We start from the raw sequence: 27,751 nt of genomic DNA on the forward strand, positions 1-27,751 counted from the left end.
GAGAACGTATGGCAGAAGAAAAAAAACTAGTGTTAAAATTGATTAATAGATGGCGCTGTATGTGTCAAAACATGTAAATGAAAGCGCCAGTCAGGAGCACGACCCACAGAAGTTGGTATAAACACACCTGGTACACGACTTTTCCCCCTTTCGCGTCTGCGACGTTTGCCATGACTGTCTCAATGCAGGATCGCGCTCTGCTTGTAAAGCTGTACTTTTGTATAGTATTGTATGGAACTGGGGACCTAGACACAACGGAGAGGCTTCGTCCCCGCCGTAGCCCTATGTAGTTCACAACCCCACAACAGGCTACAGGAGTCCACCCCAGAGCCGCCCCGCACCGAACCCAGGGTTATTGTGCGGTTCGGCCCCCACCCAGAGGAAACCCCCCCTCCCCTCCCCCCCTTCCGGGGAACGTCTTACACCAGACGAGTGCAACCCCAATGTTTGCGTGGCAGAGTAATAATGGTGAAAGCGTACGTGGAGAAAGTGTTTGCGCAGCAATCGCCGACATAGTGTAACTGAGACGGAATAAGGGGAACCAGCCCGCATTCACCGAGGCAGATGGAAAACAGGCTTTAAAACCATCCACACACTGGCCGGCACGTCGGACCTCGACACTAATCCGCCGGGCGGATTCGTGCCTGGGATCGGCACGCCTTCCCGCCCGGAAAGCAGTGCATTAGACAGCACGGCTAACCGAACGGGGAAAGCTGTACTACAAGAATGATTGCGCACACGTCGTTCTATAGAAGTTTCGGGCACTGAAGGGATTGAAAATGAGTGTTGGTCTGATGACTGCCGTGGGTCTAGAGAAAATGACCCGGAAATTCAAGAAGACGGGTTCTTTTGGTGTGCAATCTGGTAGCGGGAGGAAACGAATTGATTCGACGTCAGAGGAACCAGTGCCAACAGTAATACTAGTGGTGGTGTGCAAAAGTGTAGTGCACGGAGAATTGCCCGAACATTGGGCGTACCCGTGAACACGGCGCGTAACATCTTACGAAACAACCTTCTTTGCTATCCAATCAAAATTACCCATCTCCACAAGCTGCCTCCTGTTGATCTGCCAGCAAGAGAGAGTTGTGCTTCAGAATTTCTTTCTCGCATAGAAGTGGACAATGTCTGGCCGTGGAAAATTTTGTCGACAGACGAAGCCCGCTTCCATCTGACAGGATATGTCAGTACATAGAATTGTCGAATATGGGCAAAAGCAAATCCACACGCAAATCAACCATAGAAGTGGACAATGTCTGGCCGTGGAAAATTTTGTCGACAGACGAAGCCCGCTTCCATCTGACAGGATATGTCAGTACATAGAATTGTCGAATATGGGCAAAAGCAAATCCACACGCAAATCAACCAGTACCACTTCATCCTGCAAAGGGCACTGTGTGGTGCGGGTTTACGCATCATATATCATAGGGCCATATTCAAATGGTTCAAATGGCTCTGAGGTCATCAGTCCCATAGAACTTAGAACTACTTAAGCCTAACTAACCTAAGGACATCACACATATCCATGCCCGAGGCAGGATTCGAACCTACGACCAAAGCGGTCACGCGGTTCCAGACTGTAGCGCCTATTCTTTCGAAGAGGCAAGTGCTACCGGTCCTCTTACCTGTACCGTCACTGGCAAGCGCCACGAGTGTCTTTTGCGCAACCACGTCATTACAGCTCTCCAACAGCGTGGATGTGTGGATGGGATCATTTTTATGCAAGATGGGGCACCTCGGTACATTTCAAACCCAGTTAAGCAGCTGCTGAAGCGCCATTTTAGAAATACTAGAATTATCAGCCACCATTTAGCTACATCCTGGCTGTCCCGATCACCTGATCTTAATCAGTGTGACTTCAGGCTGTGGGGCTATCTAAAAGATGTTGTGTTCAGTGTTCCTACGGAAGATTCAGCTCCAGTGAAGGCAAGCATTGCGCAACACATTCTGAACGTGACCCTGGAAACACTTCGATCAGTTGGTGAACGTGCTGTTTCTCGATTTCAACTTGTTGCAGAAACGGTGGACAGGGTATTGAACATGCTTTGCGTAAGTCTCACTGAAATTAATAATCCAATTTGATTGTGATTGATGCTTTTTATGTGCTTTTTGGCCTCAGGAAAATTAGAAACCTATGTGAGTGATGAAACTTCCTGGCAGACTAAAACTGTGTGCCGGAACAAGACTCGAACTCGGGACCTTTGCCTTTCTCGGCCAAGTGCTCTACCATCTGAGCTACCCAACCACGACTCACGCCCCGTCCTCACAGCTTTACTTCTGCCAGGAGAGCTTCTGTAAAGTTTGGAAAGTAGGAGACGAGGTACTAGCAGAATTAAAGCTGTGAGGACGGGGCCTTAGTCATGCCTGGGTAGCTCAGATGGTAGAGCACTTGCCCGCGAAAGGCAAAGGTCCCGAGTTCGAGTCGCTGCCCGGCACACAGTTTTAATCTGCCAGGAAGTTTCATATCAGCGCACACCGTTGCAGAGTGAAAATCTCATTATATGAGTGATGCTTTTTATGCGGTTTTTGACCTCAGGACAATGAAAAACCGATTTTTTCCATCCGATGTGATATGACCTAGCCGTGGTGGATGCGGTTGCGTAACTAACAGTATCACACCTGTGCAGCTATGCCCACTGAGTAGTACAGTTTTCTTAACTTCAAACGTACATCTTAGGCCTTGTTGTATGATTCGTTTGTCATTTAAATCGACCACTATTAAATTATGATGCATACAGCGCCATCTATTGCTACACTTTGTATCTATTAATTTTTCTTCTGCCATACGTTTTCCCCCTTCTCCGATAATATTCCGTTGCAATTTGACGCCATTCTGACCAGTGGTGTTATTTCTACAGCGGTTCGAGAGTTTAATTATAATCACCCCGTAAATCTAAAACTTTTAAGATTACCATCTCAAAACAGACTACTCGTAAGCCAGCACAGACAAAAATTTCGCAAAAAATATCACCTGTCCCTTCTGTTGATAAAACCATTAATTTTAAGATGAACGCAGCATCTGTATCCAGAGGGTTAAACTCTGCTGAATATATTGAAACTCTGAAGAAGGATAAGAAAAGAAAGGAAACAGGAAAAAAAAATACGGAAAGGTCTCAAAGAGAAATACTAGTGAAGACAAAAAACAGGCTGAAGAAGCCCAATAAGAAAGAAGCTCAGCATCTTCATCAAGTGCAGACATTGTAGATGACTACGAAAATGACTTTGATGAACGACATGAGGATGAATGTGTAGACTGTGGTGAAACCTACTAAGAAACGAATATAAATTACGATTGGATTGATACTGTTGGCTGTTCATGTTGGTCAACATTTTGTTACAAGTGTAATTATTGTGGTGAGAGAAAGGCAGCCTAATGCCTGAACAAAACCAAGAGTTCGTTAGAAAAGCCAAAGTTCTATGAAGATTTAGAATAAACTGGAATTTAATGCTGTAATTCTATGTTCATTACAACATATTCCTAAAGAATATGGAATATTTGTCTACTCTTTTCTTTATGTACAGCCATTTTATATGGTCCATCTCTCCCAGTACACTGGTCCATGTCACCCATACAACTGTGGTGAGATGGACCACTCATGTACATTTTTATTTTATCATATCTCTTCTATTTTAAGTGTCAGTGCCTCAATAATATATTGTACATAAGTTTTTATGATACTCTACACGAACATGCTGGCGGAAGTAAAAAAAAGAAAGTTAAAAAACGCTCAAATTTAATGCTGAAGAAAAGAATTGGTCCGAATCTTCCAAACTTATCACAGTATATTCATGTTTTATGTGATATTTGTGCTCATATAACTAACTCCTCAGTGCTTTGTTCCAAACATACTGTTTCCCTCGATATTTATTAATGAATAAATACTACTAGAGCAAAGGGAATTTCGCTGTTTTATATATTCCAATTAATATTAAAAGTTAAAGTAAAGTTTCAGCGGTAACTTTAAGAACTTTTATAATCACTGTTTCTGAGTATTTTCTTGCGCATAGTGATAATAACAGGCGGAGAAGCAGAGTTGGTTAAAAGTCGGTAATTTAATTAACTTGCCTCATATACATGGGCCCAGCAGCAATATCTAGCCGCTCGCTGGAATGTGTTCATACGCCACAGAGGTTTCATTAACTCATTTCACGTCTGAGCGAGTAAGGGCAACTTCTCAAACCTCTCCGCAAGCCCTAACCACTTTGCGACCAATGGCTGGGAAAATCCATTCTCTCCATCGCCGACAGAGTGTCCATTATATCATAAACGATCCGCATTCCACACTGTTTTAGGGTGCTGATGTACCTAGTCGTGTGCAACTACGCCGTGTTTGGTATCATGACATTGTTTTAGATTTCAAGAATAGATTAATTCAGCGTTCTCCTATCTATACTTTACCTTTGTCAGCGGCAATAAAAACTGTCATTTGGAATCCACGATTATGTCGTAACTTTTTTGTCATCCTTTCCTACTCATTGTCTCTGAGCCGTTGGGTAAATTACACCACAGCGGGTTGCATCGGCAGGTTCCAGTTTCCTATAAAATTTGCTCCCTCTCTGTTTTAAAATGCGTTCTCCACAGAAGAATGTTCACGCTCAGCAGCATTATAAGAATGATCGTTGACGACGCTGTTGTGCACATGAAACTGTCGCGTTGGACGACCCAAAGGAGCTACAGAAAGGCTTGGAAACAATATCTATGTGATGTGATGGATGACAAGTCTCTACAAACGTGAGCAAATGAAAGATAATGCCTATAACAAAGAGGAAGAACCCAGCCGTATCTGATTACAAGTTTAGCTGTAAATATCCTGAGGGTGGTAAGATTTCGATACTATAATTCAGTTATACCTTTCGACAAAGGATATAATAAACGAATAGTGGTATTGCAATCGATTGTGCTTAAGAAAGTTCATTAAATTTATCATCAAATTACGCTAATAATGAAACAATTAACCATCAGTAAGGCGAGAAAAAATTATTAACTAAGTGAGGAACCTCACACATGAAAATACCCCAGCTAAATAGTAGTAACAATGGGTCAACTTATTCGACTTGGCATTACATGGGAAGACTACTCATACGTTACTGTCGCCAATTATATAATGATTTAATAATTAATATTGAACGCATTATACAGGGTGACAATTATTGAACCATATGAAATAAAATCGTCATAATTACTGAATGGTTAGCGTTAGGACGTTCAAACTTCACGGTTGGCTGCGGGGCATGACGGGAATTAATTTCCTCGTGTGCACGCGCCTTCTTGTTGTCGGCCATTTGCACGTAAAAATAAGTAAAACTGGCACATTTGGAGGGCTGAGCATCCGCATCTCACTATCGAGAAGTCTCTTCACCCTCGGCGGGTAACTGTGTCGTATGCAATGTCCAGTCACGGAATAAACGATGTGATATTCCTTGACGGCACGGTGACTACCAAACGGTATGTGAAGGTGTTGGAAGATCATTTCATCCCCATTATCCAAAGTGACCCTGATTTCGACAAGATGTGGTTCATACTAGACGGAGCTCGACCCCATTGAAGCAAGAGATTGTTAGATGTCCTGGAGGAGCACTTTGGGGACCGCATTCTGGCTCTGGGGTACGCAGAGATCACTGGCATTGGGCTCGATTGGCCGCCATAGTCTTCAGATCTCAACACATGTGATTCCTTTTTGTGGGGCTATATTATAGACAAGATGTACATCAATAACCCCAAACTATTGCTGAGCTGAAAACAGCCATTTAGAAGGTCATCGACAGCGCCGATGTTACGACGCTTCAGTGGCTCATGCAGAAGTTTACTATTTGTCTGTGCCACATCATTGCCAATGATGGCAGGCAGTCAAACATGTCATAACCTAAATACGAATATCTGTAGTGACGCTTACATGTTGAATAAAGTGTGTGCACGCGCTAGTTCGTAACTAATTTACGTTTTTTTATATAGTTCAGTAATTGTCATGCTGTAAGACAACAGCCTCGAGCAACTAGCCAGACAGCTTACACTTGAGAGTAACATTGTAGACATTTGACGACAAGCAGAGCTGGTTTTTCTGAGAGAATCCCCCGAGAGCACTGCTACTACAGAAAAGATAGTCTCGAAAGGCACAGTTCGTCAAAAAAATTATAACACTGTAGTAAGATAGAACTAGAAGATAGTCTCTACCATCATACTGTGAGAATTTAGCTCAGGTTAAAGAAAGGTAGAAGACTTTTAGAGAAATTTTGAAGTGTCATAAATTGCGCTCTGATAAATACAAACCAAATAAGCTAACAAAATCCAGAAGAGATTTAACTGGCTTCAACGACGACTTTCAGAGAGGTTCGAAAAAATTGAAATATGTGGTAAATTGTTATGGGACTAAACTGCTGAGGTCATCGGTCCCTAAGCCTCCACACTACTTAAAGTAACTTAAACTAACGTATGCTTTGGACAACGCACACACCCATGCCCAAGTAAGGACTCGAATCTCCGACGGGGGCAGCCGCACGGACCGTGACAAGGCTCCTGAGACCGTGCGGCTACCCCGCTCTGCTTACAAGTTCGAATAAACGGGCCCAGGGGTAAGCTGGTTTGAATCCTGAAAGTGGAAAAAGTTTTCACTGTCAGTATTTGGCCGGTAAGGGTAGAAGAAGTTGTGGCATAAGGTTTCTGATCACCAGACCGTACGCTAATGTTAACAAACGTCTCCTCACTGTCTCACGAAGTGAGGGCTTGTGATATTGCCGATGGTGTTACTCGTGAGGAGTAGGCTATGTGCCGCCACCAGGTTTCACATTCTCTCTTCTCTCATCATCATCGTCAAACAACACAAATATTAGCCTACACAACATACACACACACACACACACACACACACACACACACACACACACACACACACACACACACACAATAAATACTCGCTCACACTTTCACCACTTTCACACAAATGCACAGAATGTGCAAAACAGAGGCTACAGTCAATCTATGATATCCATGTTCCAGCTCTCACATGTGCAAACAAAACACGTTCTGTTAAAATATGGAGTCAGGTGTCTGAACACCATTGGCACTGCATATCGTTATTATATTTGCGGTGTCTGTTCTCTGTACAAATCCAAAGGAAAAATAGCCAGTTTTAGAATCATCTGCCACATACAAGGTGTCTCACCTAACTCTGCCACGGTTCTCACCACATGAAAGTACGGCAGGGGCTTAGGAAACCAAATACTATGCGAAATTTTAAAACGTAATCAAATACTATTTTCAACACTATCTTGTGTATTTTTAAATGAGCACTCCTTATTATTTCCTATGCAATCAACAACATGAAAAATCACAAAAATAATGGCGTAGGTTGCATCGGAATACGTCATTTACATTACGAGAAATTGCGAAGCGAAGTTGACGCTTGAAATAAATGAGGCGCACAGCTAGCCCACGTTCTGAGACTCAAGTGTTCACCTCACGCTGCCGGTAATCGTGATGTGATTGACGTACTACGTCAGTAGAGTGTTAATGTATGGTGTGCTATGGTATGACAACACATCATTGCCCCATATTTAATTGATGACACTCCTAAAGGGGCATAGTTTATCACCTTCTTGAGTTGTACCTTACTTGAACCGGTCCACCTCTTATGATGTGTCAAATAACGCGGTATCAGAATGTTGGATGTCTTGCTCATAATGTTTATTGTTGTGAAATGACAACTAGAGTCACAATTAGTGGTAACACACTTGATTTCACGTTTCTACACTTCATAAGTTCTGAAATATGTGGCTTGTAAAGGATAGCAACGTCGTCACAGTTTCTGACGTAATGCATCGCATCTAACACTGTGCTCAGAGCAGGGGTTGCCTGCAATGCCGCCTATATCCTGCCGTATACATACCAATATCACCGCGGCAAGCTCTACCTTCAGTGTACAAGTGTGTCCTAATCTGGTCTGCTGAACTGCTCTCATACTGGAACATAATTCACATACGTTGCCACATTAAAACCTGTTCCCTTGTGACTTGTTACATTTGCCGTCATCTAGTCGATATGCCGGTCTTCAGTAATGAAGAAAAACTAGATATTATTTTAATTTATGGCGAATGTCACAGAAATGCAACCGCAGCTGTGACACTATATGCTGAATGCTACCCAGATCGGTGGTGTCCGTCACGTCGAACTATTGGCAACATCTGCAAGACACTCACGGAAACAGGAACCTGGGCTCCCACAAAACGTCGACGTTCAACGCCAGCGACTGACAATGGAGACGAAATTGCTGTTCTGGCTGCTGTAGTGCATAATCGTCAGGCGGGTGTATGAGACATTGCACGAGATGTAGGAATAAGCCACAGTAGTGGGTGCAGAATCTTGCATCGACATCGTTTTCATCCGTTCCATATCACACTGCACCAAGAACTGTACGGGATTGACTTTGTAACCCACATTGCATTCTGTCAGTTTGCACTTCAGCAGCTGCAAGGTAATCCAGTATTCCTTAGCAATACGTTGATTTCGGAAGAGGCTTCATTTACAAATCATGGTAATGTGAATCTGCGGAACATGCACTACTGGTCCGTGTAAAATTCCCACTGTATTCGCCAAGTTGCTCATCAACGAAAGTGCAGTGTCAATGTTTGGTGCGCTATCATTGCTAAATGTATTGTAGGTCCCTATTTTCACCGTGGAACATTGAATGGGCAGCGATATACATCATTTCTTAAGCACACACTAGCGGTCCTCAAGGAAGATCTAAGATTGGGAACTCGTCTATCATTGTTGTTCCAACATGATGGACGTCCTGCACACAATGCAAAAGTTGCCCGAGACGTTCTAGATGCGACATTTCCAAATAGGTTCAAATGGTTCAAATGGCTCTGAGCACTATGGGACTTAACTTCTGTGGTCATCAGTCCCCTAGACCTTAGAACTACTTAAACCTAACTAACCTAAGGACATCACACACATCCATGCCCGAGGCAGGATTCGAACCTGCGACCGTAGCGGTCACGCGGTTCTAAACTGAAGCGCTTAGAACCGCACGGCCACACCGGCCGGCTCCAAATATGTGGAGAGGGCGGTGAGGACTGTGCGATGGCCAGCACGGTCCCCAGACTTGACGCCATTAGCCTTCTTTCTCTGGGGCACAGTGAGAGACAGAGTGTATTAAGAAACCTCAATGACAGCAGAGGATATGCAACATCGTATTACTGTGGCGAATGCGGTAATATCTGTAGAAACTCTACAATCTGTGCAACACTCTCTCGTTACCCGTCTAAAAACGTGTATTGATGCAAGCGGAGAGCACTTCGAACATATGTTGGCGTGACACAGTTGCATTGGTCAAGATGTGGGTGTATTTTCTATGCTACCAATCATGTGAGCTCAGATATGTTCATGTTACTTGACTGATCTGTGAAAAAAAGCATCATATGGATGCTCCCGGGATCACACAGGTTGGCATACTCCATTAGAATATGTGACAGAAAAAGTGAGAGGTATCTCGCAAAGACGACGAATTTCTGCGGGAAATATTTGTAGATTAGGATAAGGATGGATGTATGTACCCATTTTTTACTCCATCAGCCTGTGAGGCTGAGATAGAAGGCCAATCAATAGTACTGATGTGACGAGCCCTTCACCATAAACCGTATAGCCGCTTACAATGTGTTTGTTTTAGATGTGGGATGATCGTAGATGATGGAATTGTCTCCAAGTATCCGGTAAGACGTGAACGTACCTAAATCTATTACCCATTAATACGACTAGATATCCGGTACACTGTCATCGGGTGAGTTAACGACCGTAAAACGCCTAGCAGTAGGCATCTAAAGCGAGCTGAAGTAGGGTGCTTACGTCTGGTTCAGATTCATTTACTGGAATCTTAAGAAAATAATACAGGCACTAGTAACTGACAAGTCGGTGAGCTAAAGCAAAAGGATATGTGAGGCGCAAGTTCATTTATACGGATTTTTACGAAATGAGTGGCGACTTTGTTTTCTTTCGCTGTTTTCCCATCTTTAGAAATGAGCCACGAATTCCACTGTCATTTGAAACACTTGGTCTAACGGTGAAACGCGTGCCGGCGCTGAGACTCGCGGCATCTTCACCTACAAGAATAACTGCTCACATCTTCGCCTGATAGAAGCTGTGCGCCCTGCCACAAACAGAAAGCTCCAGATGGCTGCCATTCTCCGTACTCTCTCAGTAGGAAAAAAGCCATGGGCTGCTGTAAATAGACAGCACCGTTATGTGAATCATGAAGCGTGACGTGGTTCCGTCTGGAACGCGGCCAGCTCAACGGTAACGACAACAACACTGAACGACATACTACATATGCGCTGCCTAAGGACTTCAGGAGAATAATGACATCAGACGTTTCCACTGGATTTCTAAATCGAATGTCGAAGTCCATGTGAAAGTCGAAATATGAGGGCGAACCATTATCTTTTCCACGGAAGTCAGAAAACATACATGATTTACTTTCAGTTCTTGAAACATGGGAACGGCTTTTGAATAGCATATCGGTATACATCACAGCGTCGATTCTGTGTTACACAAGAACACACTGTTGCTGACAGCGTTGATACATTTCGAATTTGTCACGCAAAACGTAGAACCCATCCGTGTTTTTGGTATATACTTAACATCAGACCTCTCATTAGAATTCTAAATGACACCATGTGATATACATGCAACAATTCACTTTCTTCTCACGGTAAACTCGACGAATAACGTGAAATTTCCACATAAAGAAGATGTAGTCTTACACATTTCCGTTCATGTTGGAACCACATTTAACAGTTTGAATTCAGCGAATAATCAATCTTCCAGGTAAATCGGAGAATCTCGCGTCAAATACGTGTGGACTCCTCGACCTGTCTGGTAATCGTGAACTTTGCGATCACGGAACAGGGAACTTTACTCCTGCAAGGTATTTGTTTAAATTGATACGCAATTGTTCCTACTACGCAGTATACACTTTGGACTTCGCGACGGAGGACGGAAACGGCCATGGATATGATTCTCTAGTTGCCGTGGTAATCAAGCATTTTTTGTTGCTGGAAGTGTCAGATAAGAACAGTTTTCTTTTAGCTGGTAAGACAATAATTAGAGGAAGTATACCATATGATATACTGTGGTACAGTATGTATCGGTTTGCATAAAACACTCCTCAGCGTTCAAGAATGTCACTGAAGCTAGAACGCTTAACGGTGAGGTACTGTAGATTGGAAAAACTGTTTGGTTTCGACGGAAATTACCTCTCTCTCTCTCTCTCTCTCTCCCCCCCCCCTCCCTCCCTCCTGATAAATCTTACGGTGTTAGCAGCAGAATGCTCTGGAAAAGGCCATCTCATTTGAGGCTGTTGCTGAAAATCTGAACCACGGATACGTGAGAGAGCAGTATCTCTCTCTGCCTGTGAAAATGTTCGACAGGGTCTGTTATTTACGAACGGAGAGGACCGTTGGCAGCGAAATACCAGGAAAGATTCCCACGGGTATGTGTTTGAAGGTATCAGCAGTGAGAAACGTCAAAGACAAACTATGAAGAGTCTAAAAGATTAACTAAAAGACTGCAAAGAAATTGTTCTGGCAAACCTTAGAACAAAATTACACTCGTTTTGCAAATAATACTAAATCTGACGAACGTTAATAGATACAACATATCATATTTCAGTGTTGAAAGTTTCTAGCAGGTATAGCTATGGAGGCAACAGAATTGATAATGAATGATGTAGTCCCACGCTTCTTGACAGAACGTAGGGGAACGAGACCCGCAGCGCCATACTAGGGAAGGTCCCAATGGGAGTGGTTTGCCGTTGCCTTCCTCCAACCATAATGGGGATGAATGATGATGATGAAGACGACCCAACACACCCAATCATCTCGGGGCAGGTGAAAATTCCTGACCCCGCTGGGAATCGAACTCGAGACCCCGTGCGTGGGAAGCGAAGACGCTACCGCGACCCCACGAGCTGCGGACATATAAGTGAGAAGCATCAAAGAGTAGCTTTGACCAGCTTAACGTTTTTCCTACATGAGCCTTATTTTACTTATCAGAGGAACACTATCGCACAGTACCGGCACATCCACAACGTTTTGACGAACCCCGTTTTGACTGGTCAGTTCTTCATCCATGATGAATAATCAGGTATTTCTCTATTGCTCCAGAGAGACAGTCTTCCCGAGAGATACGTTTAAAGGCTTGCAGCAAGCTTCCGTTCTTGGGTCTTTTGTATTTCTGCAGACCGGAAACGGAAGCCGCTTGTTCGACTGTGATGCGATGTGATCAGTTGCTTCCCACTTCTTTTTCAGGACTGTAGTGAGACAAGTTGTAGCAAGTCTCTCTTTCTCTCTCTGTCCGGCAGGTCCGAGAGTTCCAGAAGCCTCTTGTTCGACTGTGAGATAGAGTGACATTCTACATATATCCCGACTTCCTTGGTTGGGAGAATATCAATTGTGATGTGTCGTATGCATCCAGATAGTGAAACACCGTTGGGAGAGAAGTTTGCAGAATATCCAGACATGAAAAACGCATATGATTATGGGTATCAAAAACTTATTTGACTTTGTTAAGTACAAGGATAATCTTTACCAGTCATACCACTGACATCGGTTTCGTTAAAAATATATGAGTGGAACTACCAGCTTCATCTATTTCGAGTTCTCACGTAAAAATGCTGCATGTCGGAATAAGCACCTAGTTACCCAATGGTTTGCAGCATATACCTCACTAAAGTTTCGGCTCTCTAAAGGTGTGATTTCCACTCTTTATATCCACAAATGTACTGCGCTGGCGATCGGTACCATGTGTCAGTATGGTTAATATCGAAAACAGTCACGTAAATGGTATGATATTCCGACAAACCATGTGAAAATACATGAAAGTCTGGATATTTCATATGCTACTCGATGATTTCAGTATAAAAGTGTAGCGATTATAATTTTTTTTTTTTTTTTTTTGGCATGTGAAACCAGAAATTGCAGCTGACATCGATTTCGATATCGGTAAATTAAGTAGCGACTGACGAAGCATTTCTCATCGACAGACCTCAGGAAGTAAATATTCATGTAATCACAGAGTCTGGAGTTGGTCGCATCTCGTTGCAGAGACACAGGCAGCGAGCGAGACTTCCCAGAACAATACCGTTAGCAGACGCCTTTGTGGCAAAGGAACCAGCCAAAGGTGTTTGTACACCAGTTCGGAGAGTGGTCGCTGCCTGAAGAAAGCACACCGATCATGCATCACACGAGCACATGCGCGGGTCAGTTGCCTTGTGGCCGCTGGCTGCGGTGGATAGCAGGCCAACCTCGATGAAGATATCCAGCACCGCGACTACATACAGCACATGTGCTTCTGTTTTTGTGATCTGTGTGTCTTCGTGGTAGATGTAGGAGTACATGGGGGTCGATAGCTATATGATTTTCTCTAGTGCAGGATATGAATTGTGCGTATTCCAGAGATGTATCGATACGACATGGTGATCCTGGTTGGAGATCTGTTCCACACCAAAAAATTAAGGCTATGCTTGACCGTAGCAGAGCAATGTAATTAAGTGTCTTTGGCAAGAGTTCCCATATTTCATCATTTGAAGACCACCTATGCGGGGTTTAACAGTCAGTGCAGTATGACTGCTGTATGTACCTTTTTTCCGATGTGTACGAAAATAGTTTTCTGCTGAATTTCTCGCAATTTATCCACCTGTACAGTGTGGCAGACAGTGCTCCCACCACCAGCAGCAGCATTTTGGAGGGTAAATTCAGTACGAGCTAATCAGGATGCTCCATTCACAGGAAGTTCCATGACGTCAGAGAGTCAGAAGACATTCTTTGTTAGTTGCATAGGAGTCTCTACAGACTGTTTCGAACAAGACAGTGGCAGAACAAGGCGACTACCGAAAGTTCTGTGACGTCAGAGAGGCACTTGATGTCTTCACTGATCGATTGTTCAGGGACAAGTCCAAGTAGGCCAGCCTTCTGTGGTATTGAACGGTGGGATGCTGTCCTCCACCTGTCATTGTGGCTTTAGAGCATCTCCAGACCAGCAGTTGTAAGACATCGAAAAAACACCCCCACCCCATGGTTTTTTTTCCCAGTCTGTTACGGGTTTCGAAATGTGCCATCAACTTTTAGATATGTAATTGTTCTCATTTTCCTGTCTGTGATTAGGCACCAGTGTGAGTTTCAAATTTTGAAAGTGCGCTTAGAAAAGTAAGGAAGATAAAAAAAATAAGTGCCTTACAGCCCTGACTCCCGAAACAAATATAAACTAAGCTTACCCAACGATTCAGAAAAAAGATGAAAATCACGTTTCATTAGCAGGTTTGTGTGTATAATGCGTTTAAAATAAGCCGCGACTTTTTACAGTTCACTACGGAGCGAGTGAAGTTGAAATGTAGTAGCCAGCGTGTGATGGGCTCAATAGGTGACCACAGTGTAATGCTAGTCGTTCCCTTCGAGGAACCTGTCAGGCTATCTGCGGTCTTCAGTGTTCAATTGTGTGCGAAATCTTATGGGACTTAACTGCTAAGGTCATCAGTCCCTAAGCTTACACACTACTTAACCTAAATTATCCTAAGGACAAACACACACACCCATGCCTGAAGGACGACTCGAACCTCCGCCGGGACTAGTCGCACTGTCCACGACTGCAGCACCCTAGACCGCTCGGCTAATCCCGCGCGGCCTGTGATCTTCCTCAAACGATTTTTTTTTAAAGAATGACTATTCGATAATAAACCCTCATTGTCACACATCTTATAGTTTAGTTCTTCAGCTTCATGATGAACCTCCTATGACTTCGTTAAAAGATCACAGCTATTGAGATATTTCGAAAGTAGGTAACTACAATAAAAATAGGTATCGTTATGAATTCGTGTTTTATGTAAGTTAGGTTGCATGTTGCGGCGTATTAAATGTAGATAATATATTGATTCACTCTTCAAACTTGGAAGAAAATCGCTGTCGGTTTCATAAGCGCACTAAGCGTTTCACGAAAGTGATAATCACTGCAGTAGCAGGTATGTGTGTAGTGTGATTTTTAAACATCACTGCAGTTCCCATTTCTGCTTAAGTCCTATGTCTATACCATCTTATGTGGCTATTTCAGTTATCGCTGCAGAATGATTCTTTTTTCCACGAATACGTAAGTGGAGCAAAGAGACTTATTTCGCCCTGTACGTGAAGGAAGCGTCCTATGTAGAGTTTCCATTTATTTTGAGTGCGCCTGATACTAGTTTCGAGTGATATTCAGATTTTTTCCGGCAGGATAACACCAGATATGTGACATCGTAAATTTGGAGCTCTATTCCTGTTTTAGGCACTCATTGTGTAGCAGTCTGCATATAGATATGTAGTTAAGTTCCATGTATACCTTAGTTTCCTACGAAAAATAAATTAAGTACACTAACCTAACAATCTTCGCCAGCAGCTGGACAAAGATTGACCGTTTCTCATCAGTTCCAATGGGTAGGTGGTGATGGGGGTGGGTAACGCGATGCAACTGAGGGGAGGGATGGTGGAAACAAATGGCACCTTCTGGTGGCTTTAATCTGAGCTAGCTCTGTCAGTCCCTGCATGTCGTATCGAAGACACACACATCCCCGAGTTAGGTTACTGGTGATATCCGAGTTGAGCTATAAATAAACAGATAAATAAATTAATTACAAACCCTACCTTCTTCTCCAGCATAGAATTAACGCTTCTGGACAGAAATAAATGAAGTACACTAAACTAACGTTCCTCTTCGGCAGCTGGACTAAGAGTAACAAAAAAATGGTTCACATGGCTCTGAGCACTATGGGACTTAACAGCTATGGTCATGAGTCCCCTAGAACTTAGAACTACTTAAACCTAACCAACCTAAGGACAGCACACAACACCCAGCCATCACGAGGCAGAGAAAATCCCTGACCCCGCCGGGAATCGAACCCGGGAACCCGGGCGTGGGAAGCGAGAATGCTACCGCACGACCACGAGATGCGGGCTAAGAGTAACAGTTTCCTGCCATTTCCAGGGGTGACATCATAGGATGGGTGGGGAGGTGACTCAGAGAATGGGGGGGGGGGGGGGTTCAGGAGTTAGGATAGTGAAGGTTGCCAAATTGACCTTTTCCCACAAAAATATTCCGCCATTTCCTGGGGTTTGGTGGGAGTGTGACATCATAGGAGAGACGGGGAAATCCCAGCTGCCACTACGAACCAGTAATCCATCCCAGTAACGGCTTTGTCCCACTACCATAGTGGTGGTGAAATGGCATACCTTTCTCTTCAGTAATTATCAGTCTCACATATCCCGCTTCCTCAAACTCACAGTTGTGAATTAATGATACTATAAAAGGTGTCTTAAACACAAAAATGTAACTTGTTGCGCTGAAGTCTCAATTTACAGTCGGTACACTCATAGGGAAGACTCCTGCTATTCACAGTGCATGGTCTGCATGATCACTACTCTTGTTCAAACAATTCCTTGGATACTATATAATGAATCGCCATTCAGAATAACTCACAGTCTCCATGCCACCGATATAAGTGCTCTCCAAAAACGAAACCAACCTCCTAGTACACATACTGCGACGGGGGTATAAGCAAGTACAACCTCCCAAGTGGTTTCCATGCTGAGTTCTCATAAATTAAGCTCAACAGTTGAGGTCTTGTCAGACATGAACCTATGGCATGGGAACAGTGTAAACAACATTGGCAACACAATGGTGGTAACATGCAGGTTGGGAGTGGACAGCTGCAGCTGTCAAACAACGATGATTTCCACAAAAGAGAGGACGAAAAAGTCTTGGATTAGCAAACATTATGTACACACCGAACTTGGAGTAGGATGACAAAGGTTTCATATTTTACCAGACAAAAAGAACGACAGGCTATTAGGAGCACATCTAGATATGATGTTGTCACTTAGATTTATCCCAGAAAATACTCTGATAAGTTTGCTGCATATCATCTCGTCTGCTTTATCAAAACAGTAGTTTCAACAAGCAGATATGGAGATTATACATCACCGCCAGGTTCTTTCAAACTGAATGACAATTAATCAAATTAATTAATCACTGTAGCCATAGGATGACATACATTATTAGTTAAAAGTAGCCACATATCAAGAATAAAAGTTCTTATTAAACAACAAGTGTACTGAAACAAAGTACTATTATCCTCTTTGATGTGTACCATACCTCTATACTCGACAAAAGGCTTAGTGTGATAAATCTGATGAACTAACACTGACTTTTCAGCTGTGATGGATTCCATTTCAACCATGTGTCTCTGTTTCTGTTTGTTCAAAAGCGTGAAAGTCTTCACGATGACTTTCTATCGAAAGTACAATTCGCGCACTAGCCCCCTCTTGAGGACACTTCTTCCGTTTCCTGGCTGCTACCGATAACTTCTCGAGTGACTGCTCCCCTATCTTTTTACATTGGTCCCGTGTTCTTGACAGAAAGTCAGTCTCTTCTCTAATGAAGTGTTTCAGCTGACGGTTCCTTAATATAGTTATCATTATACCATGGAGCCCCTCACTGATCTCAGTCAAACGACATATCCGATGTAGTGTTCGGTTTTGCAAAATAAATTCAGCACATGTTCCCTAGCTCTTTCATAACTCATTCTGATGGGTTTGAAGCTGCGTGTTATGATGACACAGATTATAAAGGTTCAGTTCTGTGCTTCTTCAACGTACTCTACGACCTTTCTGATCTAAGTTCAGGACCTTTATCTGAAATTAACTTGTCAACATATCATACCTGTGACAAGAAGTCTTTTCACAGCGCTCTTGATATTCAGGGCTGTATCTTTTTATAGTGGCATGCGTGTCATGAATTTTTAAGTCAGTTTCACAACTATCATAATGTTACAAAACCATCTTCCAGTGTGTAGGAGGGGTTCCATCAATTACGTTGCCACTGGCTGTTTCTGTTTCTAGGGCACTATGGGGTACAGCAGTGTCTGCATTGGCACTGTGGAATGTTTTGCCTTCTGGCAGGACTTACACATAGCCACGACTCTGCTAAATCTCCTCTCCATATTACAGAAATAGCAGAGTGGCCATAGCATTGAAAGATACTTTCTAGCTCCGAAGTGCACATAGCTCAGATGTGTAGCATCATGTCACTTTGTTGATGACTTCCTCAAGTATACATAAGAGCCACAATCAATCTGCTCCACGGCTCTGGTGGAACAGAATTCAACCACATTATAGATAAACCTGCCTAATGGCTTCTTGGTCCTATCTTTCCATCTTCTTTTCCCTGTCTTGATCTCTCCCAATGTCTTTCATCCTGGCTGCTACATAGCTGTCTAATTCTACTTTACGCAGGTAAAACCAACTGAAGTGGTTCTCCTGACGCTCTTCGTTCACACCTTCGACCAACTCAACAGGTGACTGTGCCAAATCATCTGCAATAAATTAACTTTTCCTGATACATATGTGATAGTAAAATTAAATCCCAGAAAGCAGAGCACCAATCATGCTAATTTCTTGTGTATTAGTTTTGCAGTCAATAAGAGCTCAAGTTCCTTGTAGTCCATGATGTTCCTTGTCTTTCAGTAGAACAAGATGAACCCAAATTTTTTAATCCCCAAACAACAGCCAGTGCTTCCAGCACAATGACAGAATAGTTCTTTTTGTACTTAGGTGGAACACGAGTCATAAATGATTTGTTTTGTGGACTATTTTTCCATTCTCTTTGTGTCATTGGAATATCATGACGCTCAATGGGCATACAGAATTCACACGACAAACTGGTATGTCACAGCTTTGGAGGTCTTGGCAATACTGACTTTAAGGAGTGAATTTCTTGTTCTGCCACATCGTCCAAAGACCATTGTGTCTATTTTCCAGTAGGTTGGTAGAGTCACGGTGATGCTAATGTGGTCACATTTATATGTATCTTGTAGAAATTCGTTATCCCAAGGAAGATCCTGAGTTTAAGCTTATCCTTTACACATACAACCCGTGCCTGTTAATTGCATGTAAATAGATAAAACTTCAACCCCACTTTTTTGAATAGTTATTTGTTATTCCATGAACCGGTTTTCTAACATTTTCAGGTTCTTCTTCAGATGGTTTCCGGGAAGTTACATATCTCTTTCTAGCATTATGCTAGAAATACATACATAACTTCCCGAAAACCGTCTCAAGATGAACCTGTAAAGGTTCGATAACCGGTTCATGAAAATACTGGAAATAGATATGTAATATCCGGGAAACCATCTGAAGATGAACCTGAAAACGTTCGACATCCGGTTCCTGGAATAATAAATAACTATTCAAAAAAGTAGCTGGTACCAGTTTTATGCATTTACAGCAGATTCTGAGCCATTTTCTCGTTGTCATTGCCACGAAGTTTGCAGTAGCCTCAGTCTTTCTCAGTTCAGAGAGATCCCTTGCTCCATAATAAAGTGTCCAACAGATTTGATAGCCAAAGTTTCGAAACCTCTTCTAATGATGACTGCTGACACGCAGTAGCGTTTGAAAGTTTGTAGGATCTGGCTCAGAATTTTATTGTGGTCATCCCAAGAAGCTTCTGCTATCAAGAGACCGTTCACACTACTAGTGATGTGCTGTTTAAGAGAATCACTCAGAATACTGCTGAACCCACGTATAAAGGCAGCTGTAGGATCATTTAACCCAAGTGATAAGCGCCTACATTGATAGCATCCACCAAACGCAGGGAGTGTAGTATATTTGCTACAGTCTGGGTGCAGTGATATCTGGAAGAAGCTGGACCACAAGTCACTTGATGAAATACAGTCACTGCATGAAATTTTTTTAGAAGTTTTTCTAATATCGGTGGCTTACCTGTTTATGGCTAGATTGTGATACCTATTCGTCATGAATCTAAGACAAGGTTACAGACTTTCCTGCATCTTCACCACTTTGAGTGGGCTGTTGTATCTATATGTGGCAAGCTCTGTTGTACCATCGTCTAACATTTTGTGAATTTCAAGGAACAGAGCGTACCTGTACATGAGAGGGTTAGGACATGGTGGGACAAGGAATTTCTTGTGGTCCTGTACCCTGAATGCGTGCTAAAAGTTCCCTATAGCGTTGGTCTTCAGCAAAAACACCTCTGTGTTAGCCAACAAAAGATTTCATAATTTATCGCCGGCCGTGGTGGCCAAGCGGTTAAAGGCGCTACAGTCTGGAACCGCGCGGCCGCTACGGTCGCAGGTTCGAATCCTGCCTCGGGCATGGATGTGTGTGATGTCCTTAGGTTAGTTAGTTTTAAGTAGTTCTAAGTTCTAGGGGACTGATGACCTTAGATGTTAAGTCCCATAGTGCTCAGAGCCATTTGAACCATTGAACCATAATTTATCTCTCTCTTTCTTCATAATTTTCTGCAGTGTATGTATCTTTTCTTCAGTTACATCCTTCACATCTTCCATCACTTCTTCCTTACCTTGGTCACATAATTCTCTACTGTAGCATCAGGGTTGACGTCCCCGTCTTCTCTATTGGCACAACTAAGCTTAAGACAATTTGTAAGAATCTGTGATCTAAAACTGAGCTTTTCAAATGTCAGTTTGTATAGGACTGAGACCTCTCCTCTACTGAGACCTAACATTGCTTGTTGTTCCTTCAGAAAGTCCATGCGAAAGATTAAGTCAGTAGTAAGATTCAGCACGATCAGGAAGTTTGTTTCACGCGAATATCCCTGAAGTTTGAATTCTAGGCGGGTTTGGAGTTGTACCTCTGTGTGTTTGCCAGTTAATGCTATTTTTATCCTTGTCTTTTTGAGTGACTGGACTGGCAAAAAATGACACTCTCTCCATATTTACATGCTATTTATGACATAGCTATACTGTGGCTACCACTGTCTGAAATACCCATCAGCCTAACATTTCATATTGTAACCTATGTGATGGGATGAGAATCCTGTCTTGCAACCTCTTTTCCCTTTTAGTACAGTATTTGTCTATGGCTTCATACTCCACCAAGGGTATGTGGCATTTTCTGACTGCTTACACAGGTGTGTTGTGAGCCTATGTCACATCTACATTCTGTTAAATGTGTGACAGGTACCCTTTATGGAGCTGACATGTCAACTTTGGAGCTGGAATCTCTTCAGTTTCCGCCTACTGATGAGTCGCATCAGGTTCTTGCCAGTTTTACTATAAGCGCCAGTTGTTACCTCCCACTTCCACCCCCCACATGAAAATGATTCCAATTGGAACTTCTGCATGTAGTCGCTCATAGCTGTGTCTTCCTAACGATCCCTTGCTGTTGTTACTTCTTCGACCATTTCTACTTGACAATACGAAGAAGTTTCCATCGTAGCTCCTCCTCTTCTCTCTTTCCTTGAGTGCTTTATATGTGATCTCTAGCCCTTAGAGAACGCTTTTGTGTCACTCTATATTATCTCCGCACCTTCACGCAAGTACCTGTTGATAAGTGAATGGTAACTTCATGTAGCACGAGTTAATTATTTCGCTTGCATTGCACAATTTGTGTAGGCATTAATTCTTTTTGAGTAATGACAGAAAGAGTTTCGCAGGGCTCCTGAATCTTAATGACTCCAGATCCCTACACATCATGATCCCCTGTGTGATTCTGTTCTGAGCTCACACGACATGTACCTGGCGACAAAAGCATCTCTGAATTCCTTTTATGATCTATACGTGACAGCAGTAAATCACATTTTGTCAGCTACTGACACCTCCAATCATCCACAGGTAAATTCTGATTTGTATGCTAAGGGCCAAGAAGGTGATATTGGTCGATCAAAATGAACAATTCAATGCTCTGAATGCAATGTATTGCTGCTGTTTCAATAGATCAGGAAATTCTGAACCGAGGTAAAGCTTTTTGCTCGACACCCATTTGCGCTTGTTTTTTCCCTTTCTTTTGACGCGAGTATTTCTTCCATATGACGGGTGACCTCATTAAGACAGTCACTGCTAGATCTTCCCACCATATCTTCATCACCAACATGTGAGACAGATCTCCTAAGTAGTACACAACTGAAACAGACTCTGAGTAGCATTGGGTGACTGCGTTGTGTTCAATGATAGTGAGCAAATAATAGTTGATCAACGTACTGGGGATTCCATGGCATCTACTGGTTCTGTTATATCGGAATGCAACCCGCTCCTCCTCACTTCTTGCTCCATCTGTTTCACAGAATCATCGTTTCCTTCTGATTTCTTCGCACATCGACTTTCCACATACGTTACATGATTGCACATTTCATAGATATCTGCCGGCCGGTGTGGCCATGCGGTTCTAAGCGCGTCAGTTTGGAACCGCGTGACCGTTACGGTCGCAGGTTCGAATCCTGCCTCGGGCATGGATGTGTGTGATGTCCTTAGGTTAGTTAGGTTTAAGTAGTTCTAAGTTCTAGGGGACTGATGACCTCAGTAGTTAAGTCCCATAGTGCTCAGAGCCATTTGAACCATTTTGAACCATAGATATCTCTGATTATTTATGTCTGCAGTGGACTAATGAACGAGTAATCCTCCTTCAGTTCTCACAGGTCTTTCCACTGTGTTCTGAATGATCTATGCTCTTCGATTTTTTTATTTCTTCCTATGCTTCTTTTACTATATTCTTTCCCTGTTCCCGCAGTGTGGCTAGATTGGCCAGATTGGCCAGATTCTTCTTCGTTTGACTTACCGTTTCTTTTGCCTGCTTCGCGTCTTTTGTCGCCACTAGCGCCTCTTCCATTGCTCCTAATGCTCCGACTATGACTATTCTTGTGTCTATTCGCACTGTTTGCTACTATTTTTTACTCAGCTGACATCTTCTTAATTTTCGTCACCTCGTCTTTGAAGACGATTATGTTTTTTGTTTTCAATTCTTTCTCCATTTCCATTGCTTCCTTACTTTGTTTCTGCTTAATTCCTTTTTTCATTGCTTTAAAAAGTCTGTGTCTGCATCCATCTACGTATTCTTGCTCATCACTTCTTCTGACTTAAATGCCTGTGACTCATTTTGCTGCAGCATTCTGTTGATGAAAATGACTCATCGTTATCCTTTGCTGATACACGTCTAATTGTGACCACAGAATACATCTACTCCCCGCCATCATTGCATTATCAAACACACCACTGGGCCTCACACTCAGACACTGCTTTATCCATACTGTCACCGCTAATGTCTGACTGTTCCATAATAAAAGTGATCCGGTCGTCATGGGACCCATCGGCTTTCCTATTTTGATCCTGTTACTTTCTACAAAAAATTATGCTTTTCTTTTCTTCAACAATCTTTGCTTCTCATTGTCATTCATGTGACCCTGTAACATGTCATTATAAGACAGGGATTAGTTACGTACTAACCGTGGAAAAAAGTTACACTATGTTACTACCATGTAACTTAAGTAATAATCACACCAAAAGCAAACGGTGGTGATATCGAAGCCGTAAACCACAAAAATAAGTTGTGCCAAAACCACAGACAAATACACACATAAATATTTCCAGCTAAAAAAGAAACGCGTGGTTTAACCAGTTCACGCCAGCAACTAAAAGTATTGCAGATCTAAATGCCCACTGTCCTGTTACATAAGAAAACTAAAGGGAGATTAAGTGGAAATAATATGGCCACAAATAAAATTTAAGAGAACAAAACCCAATCCTGCCAGGCGTTGATCTATACACGATAATAATTGGTAAAGTTAAACGAAATGTGAGTTATACATTATAAACCTCACTACATCACCAAAAATTCCAACGAAATGCCGTGTCCTGGCAGGGAACGGCACTTTATATATATTGCCCAATTTGATGTTAATGTGACAAAACCCTTAATAAACTTCTGTCATAGGATATTTTATGGCACATAATCCCGTTCAGCTACAGTACTGTGAAACTAAATGCTACGGAAGATTTATACGTAAATGACTGACTGGCGCCCTAGCACTGGAACTGAAGCTGACACAATGCATTGCTCTCCAAAATAACTCATATTCCCTACAACATAAACCACTTGGAGTGGGTGCCTGTTTGAGGTCTAGAAAACTTACTACAACAGTGACAGTTTGTCGGGCATTCTACCACAACGGTCCATTTAAGTCATCGAGGCGAAATGTTTTCGTGATCCTTATAAATATGGATCTTGTAGGAACGTCCACAGAAAAACATTGGTTAAATAACTGCACAATCTTAAGATTGCACTGTCCTTGACAGGGATGAATTTTCCGCAGGACCTTTGCTACTTGGCTAAAAACGTTTTAAAAAAAACCCTGCCGCAAGCCACTGTGACAGTGTACTGTGGCCTGCTAAAAGAACTTATCTCTCGTGGCTTGGACAAACCATGCTGTTCTGGCCATGTGCAGCTGTTTGCCATCCTCTGCATAAAAGCAGCGACCAGTCTCCCAGGCCTTCCCAATATACCTGCACCAGTGCCCATAGCTTTTTCTCTAAACTGACACTAATAAAGCGGCCTTTTGGCTACCTCTGGCTGATGAGCTTCCCTTCGCCCAGCTGCAGCCTTAAGTGTCTAACAAAACATTCTGCTAAGTACGAACCCAGTCACATTGTAACACCTGTATCGATTAGAAGAAGGTTTATACTATGTAACTGTGTATCTGTGGTTATGAAGTGTTTGTTCTTTGTTATATGAGGACATTGATTTGTGACAGGAAATATAAAGTTTGTAATGTATGTATGGGAGAAACTAAATAATGTTTAAAATAATGAAATTTTATAATGTATATAAGTTTATGAAGAAAATATTGTACTTCGGAAGCTAGTTCGTGCTTAGGACACTTGTAGTGTACAACGTAAAAGATGTAGGGAAGTTCCTCCGCAACGAAAGTGGCTTGGAGCGAAAAGGTTGTTTTGGCGGTCGAACTGGGCGGTTCCTTGGTGAGAATGGTACGCTGTCAGTAGCTAGCCGTTGCACGGAGCACATCGAGGGTGCCAAGGGAGGTAACTGGAAGCCGTTTTGCTAGGAATTTGGTCTCGGACGTGGATTTGGCTGTTGCATGGTACTCTCGACGATAAGGCATGGCTTAACACGTTAAAAATCCGTCGCTTAGAAGAAATTGTAAAGAGCGTCCTAACATCAATAGCCGTGAGTACAGTTAGCCGCCACGTCCCTCGCCACCACTACTCCGACACTGTTCCATCAACTTCATGCACATAGATATGTATTAGAGCATGGACCAATTAATTTGTGTGAGTGTTTTCAATAATAATTCAAGTGCTATAAACCTGTGTTTAGAACCATAACTTATATCCTAATCATGAAGTGATGCAGCATTCCCCCCCCCCCTCCCCCTAAGTGTTCAGAAAACCGAGTATCCTGTTTCTAACAAACTAGTGATCTCTTTCTGTGTAGTAAATGTGCAAAACTTTAGTGCCAGACAGTGTAATTGTTGTTGTCTAAAATACCTGCTTCACAGGTGTTAAAAAGGCATGTGATATAAACTCATTTGAAACTTAATTTAGTCTTGATCGCTATCACGAACAATTTTTTGAGGTCAATCGAGCTCAGTGTTGGGTAATTTGCTTTTGGAGGATGAAAACATAAACTATTCCAAGTGAGGCTAAGAATTAAATTTGGTTGAATTGAATCGTACTACTGAAATAATCATGGATTTTACTAGTGATACAGTATCATCAGTTCATGGCTCCCCACCATATTTTTCTCATAGTAGAAAGGCAATTGGAATATTATTGCTGCTAAAGAATTCTGATACATTTCGAGAATTGGGAGTATAAACAGTATAATGTGTGTGGTAATATTTAATTTTAATTTGTGGTATTTGTATGACAGTTAAGTCAAATGTCCGCCCCGATGGCTGAGTGGCAGCGCAGCGGTCTGTCACGCCAAGGGACGCGGGTTCGATTCCCGGGTGGGTCGTAGATTTTCGCCATTCACCACTCAGGGACTGGGTGTTGTGTTGCTATCATTATCATTTCATCACTATCAGTGGAAGGCAATAGGAAACCACCACTGGAATCACTTCCCTAGACGCTCATGCGGTCGACCTCTCTGACGAGGCTTCCCTCATGACAAGACCTGCCGTAAGGCAGAACACAAAGTAAGTTAAGTCGGAAGAAGCCCCTCTATGTCCAACTTTAGTTCGGTGTTCCCTGCTGTAATATCTCATTACTGAATCACGTAATAATCGAGATTGTAACTATTATTATTGTGAGCTGGGTATAATTTGCTTTCAGCGATTACTGGTTTCTGCATTAATGGTAACTACTGCTAGCCACGACTTACATTGCCCTGTATTCATGTGTATCCAGTGTGCTATTCAAAGGGAGTCTTAATGAAAGTCACTACAACAACTAGTATTCAATTTTATTGAACATAATATTTCAAATTAATGTGCCTAATCAGGCTGGCGGCCGATTATTAGTTCATTCGTCTGAACTTTTCTACATTCGTGGAACAGCAAAGATAAGCATGTTTATTTTTTCTGTTAATTACAATATATTCAAAATTACTGTTCGATGCTCTTATCTATTAGACAAAACTGTGGTCAAAATTATAAATCCTCTCAGATGGTACATTAGTTCGTGTCACGACAGGCAAGTTAGTGACGTATAGCAAATGAGTGTTATAACATTACCTCACATTCATTCGGCACAATTAGGTACTAATAAACTCTGTACTCAACCACTGTCAGACATCTAACATAAGCGTCATATTGGTTACAGTGTCATCCTAATTAGATATTAATGTCCTAACTACATATATCCATAGTGTCAGCATAATTAAACTTAAAGAGAGTTGACTTCATAAACTGGCCATCTTTCAGCGTGAAGTGGGAAATCCAGTTTCAAGTCCTTGTCTATCACAAATTTTTACCCATCACCGTTGGATAAATGTCAATGCCTGATCGCAGCTGAGGTCTGAGTTCTTCTTCCACCATGTATACATATAGCCACTGAATTAAAACATGGTGCCTGTCCAGAAGAACAGTCAGCACACATGTAGTAGAATATGCACGTGACAGTGTTTAATGATGCCTCCTGTACACCTGCACACTACATCACAACTGTTGAAGTAGTCAGCTGAAGCTGTGATCAATGAGGACAATAGACAGTGGATGTTCCATGCGCAGAGTGTGACAGGTTGAAAATTTTGGTTGGATGTGAAGCATACTCAGAACGCTGAATCGGTTAAGAGGACTGCTGGTGTGTTGTGGTAAGTAAGAGTTCGAATCTCACTCTGGCCCAAATTTTCACTTTCTGCCACTGGATATATTTTATTTCGGTGCACAATCAAAACATTTGGTCTGCTCTTTCAGACATGTCCAAAGGAGCAGACACCAGACACAGATTAATATATTCCCATCACAGAGAACATTTATGACTTTAGTATTGATGCCAACTATATCTGAACTCTTGCTGGAAACAGGTGAAGTTGCGAGCAGTGAGGATAATGGATAGTGGACACTACACGTGTAGTGTGCGACAAGTTGAGAAGTTTCTTTAGACGGAAGCGTGCTCGTATAGCTGAAGCAGTTATGGAAGTCGCTCTAGTAAAGCAGGAAATCCAGGTTCGAGTCCCGATCTGGCACAAATTTTCACTTGTCACCACTGAATTTATTTCAACGCTCATTTGTGACTGAGGTCTGAGTTGCTCTTATGTTACTACACACTCTTTCAGTTGTATTTGGAAGTCTATAAAAGTACTTCCTTCCCAATCAGCTGCCGGATGGAAGAACGTAGGTAGGAGTAGCATCACGAGTAACACATAAAATCGTTCCAGCACTTACTTACAAAGTTTCTCGTATAATTTAAAAGTGTTTTTCGTGTTTGTCTTATCACAGATTGCGATTTTGTAGTGAGACACTGAGTAG

This window comes from Schistocerca serialis, chromosome 3, assembly GCF_023864345.2.
Source record: "Schistocerca serialis cubense isolate TAMUIC-IGC-003099 chromosome 3, iqSchSeri2.2, whole genome shotgun sequence".
Lineage (NCBI taxonomy): Eukaryota > Metazoa > Arthropoda > Insecta > Orthoptera > Acrididae > Schistocerca > Schistocerca serialis.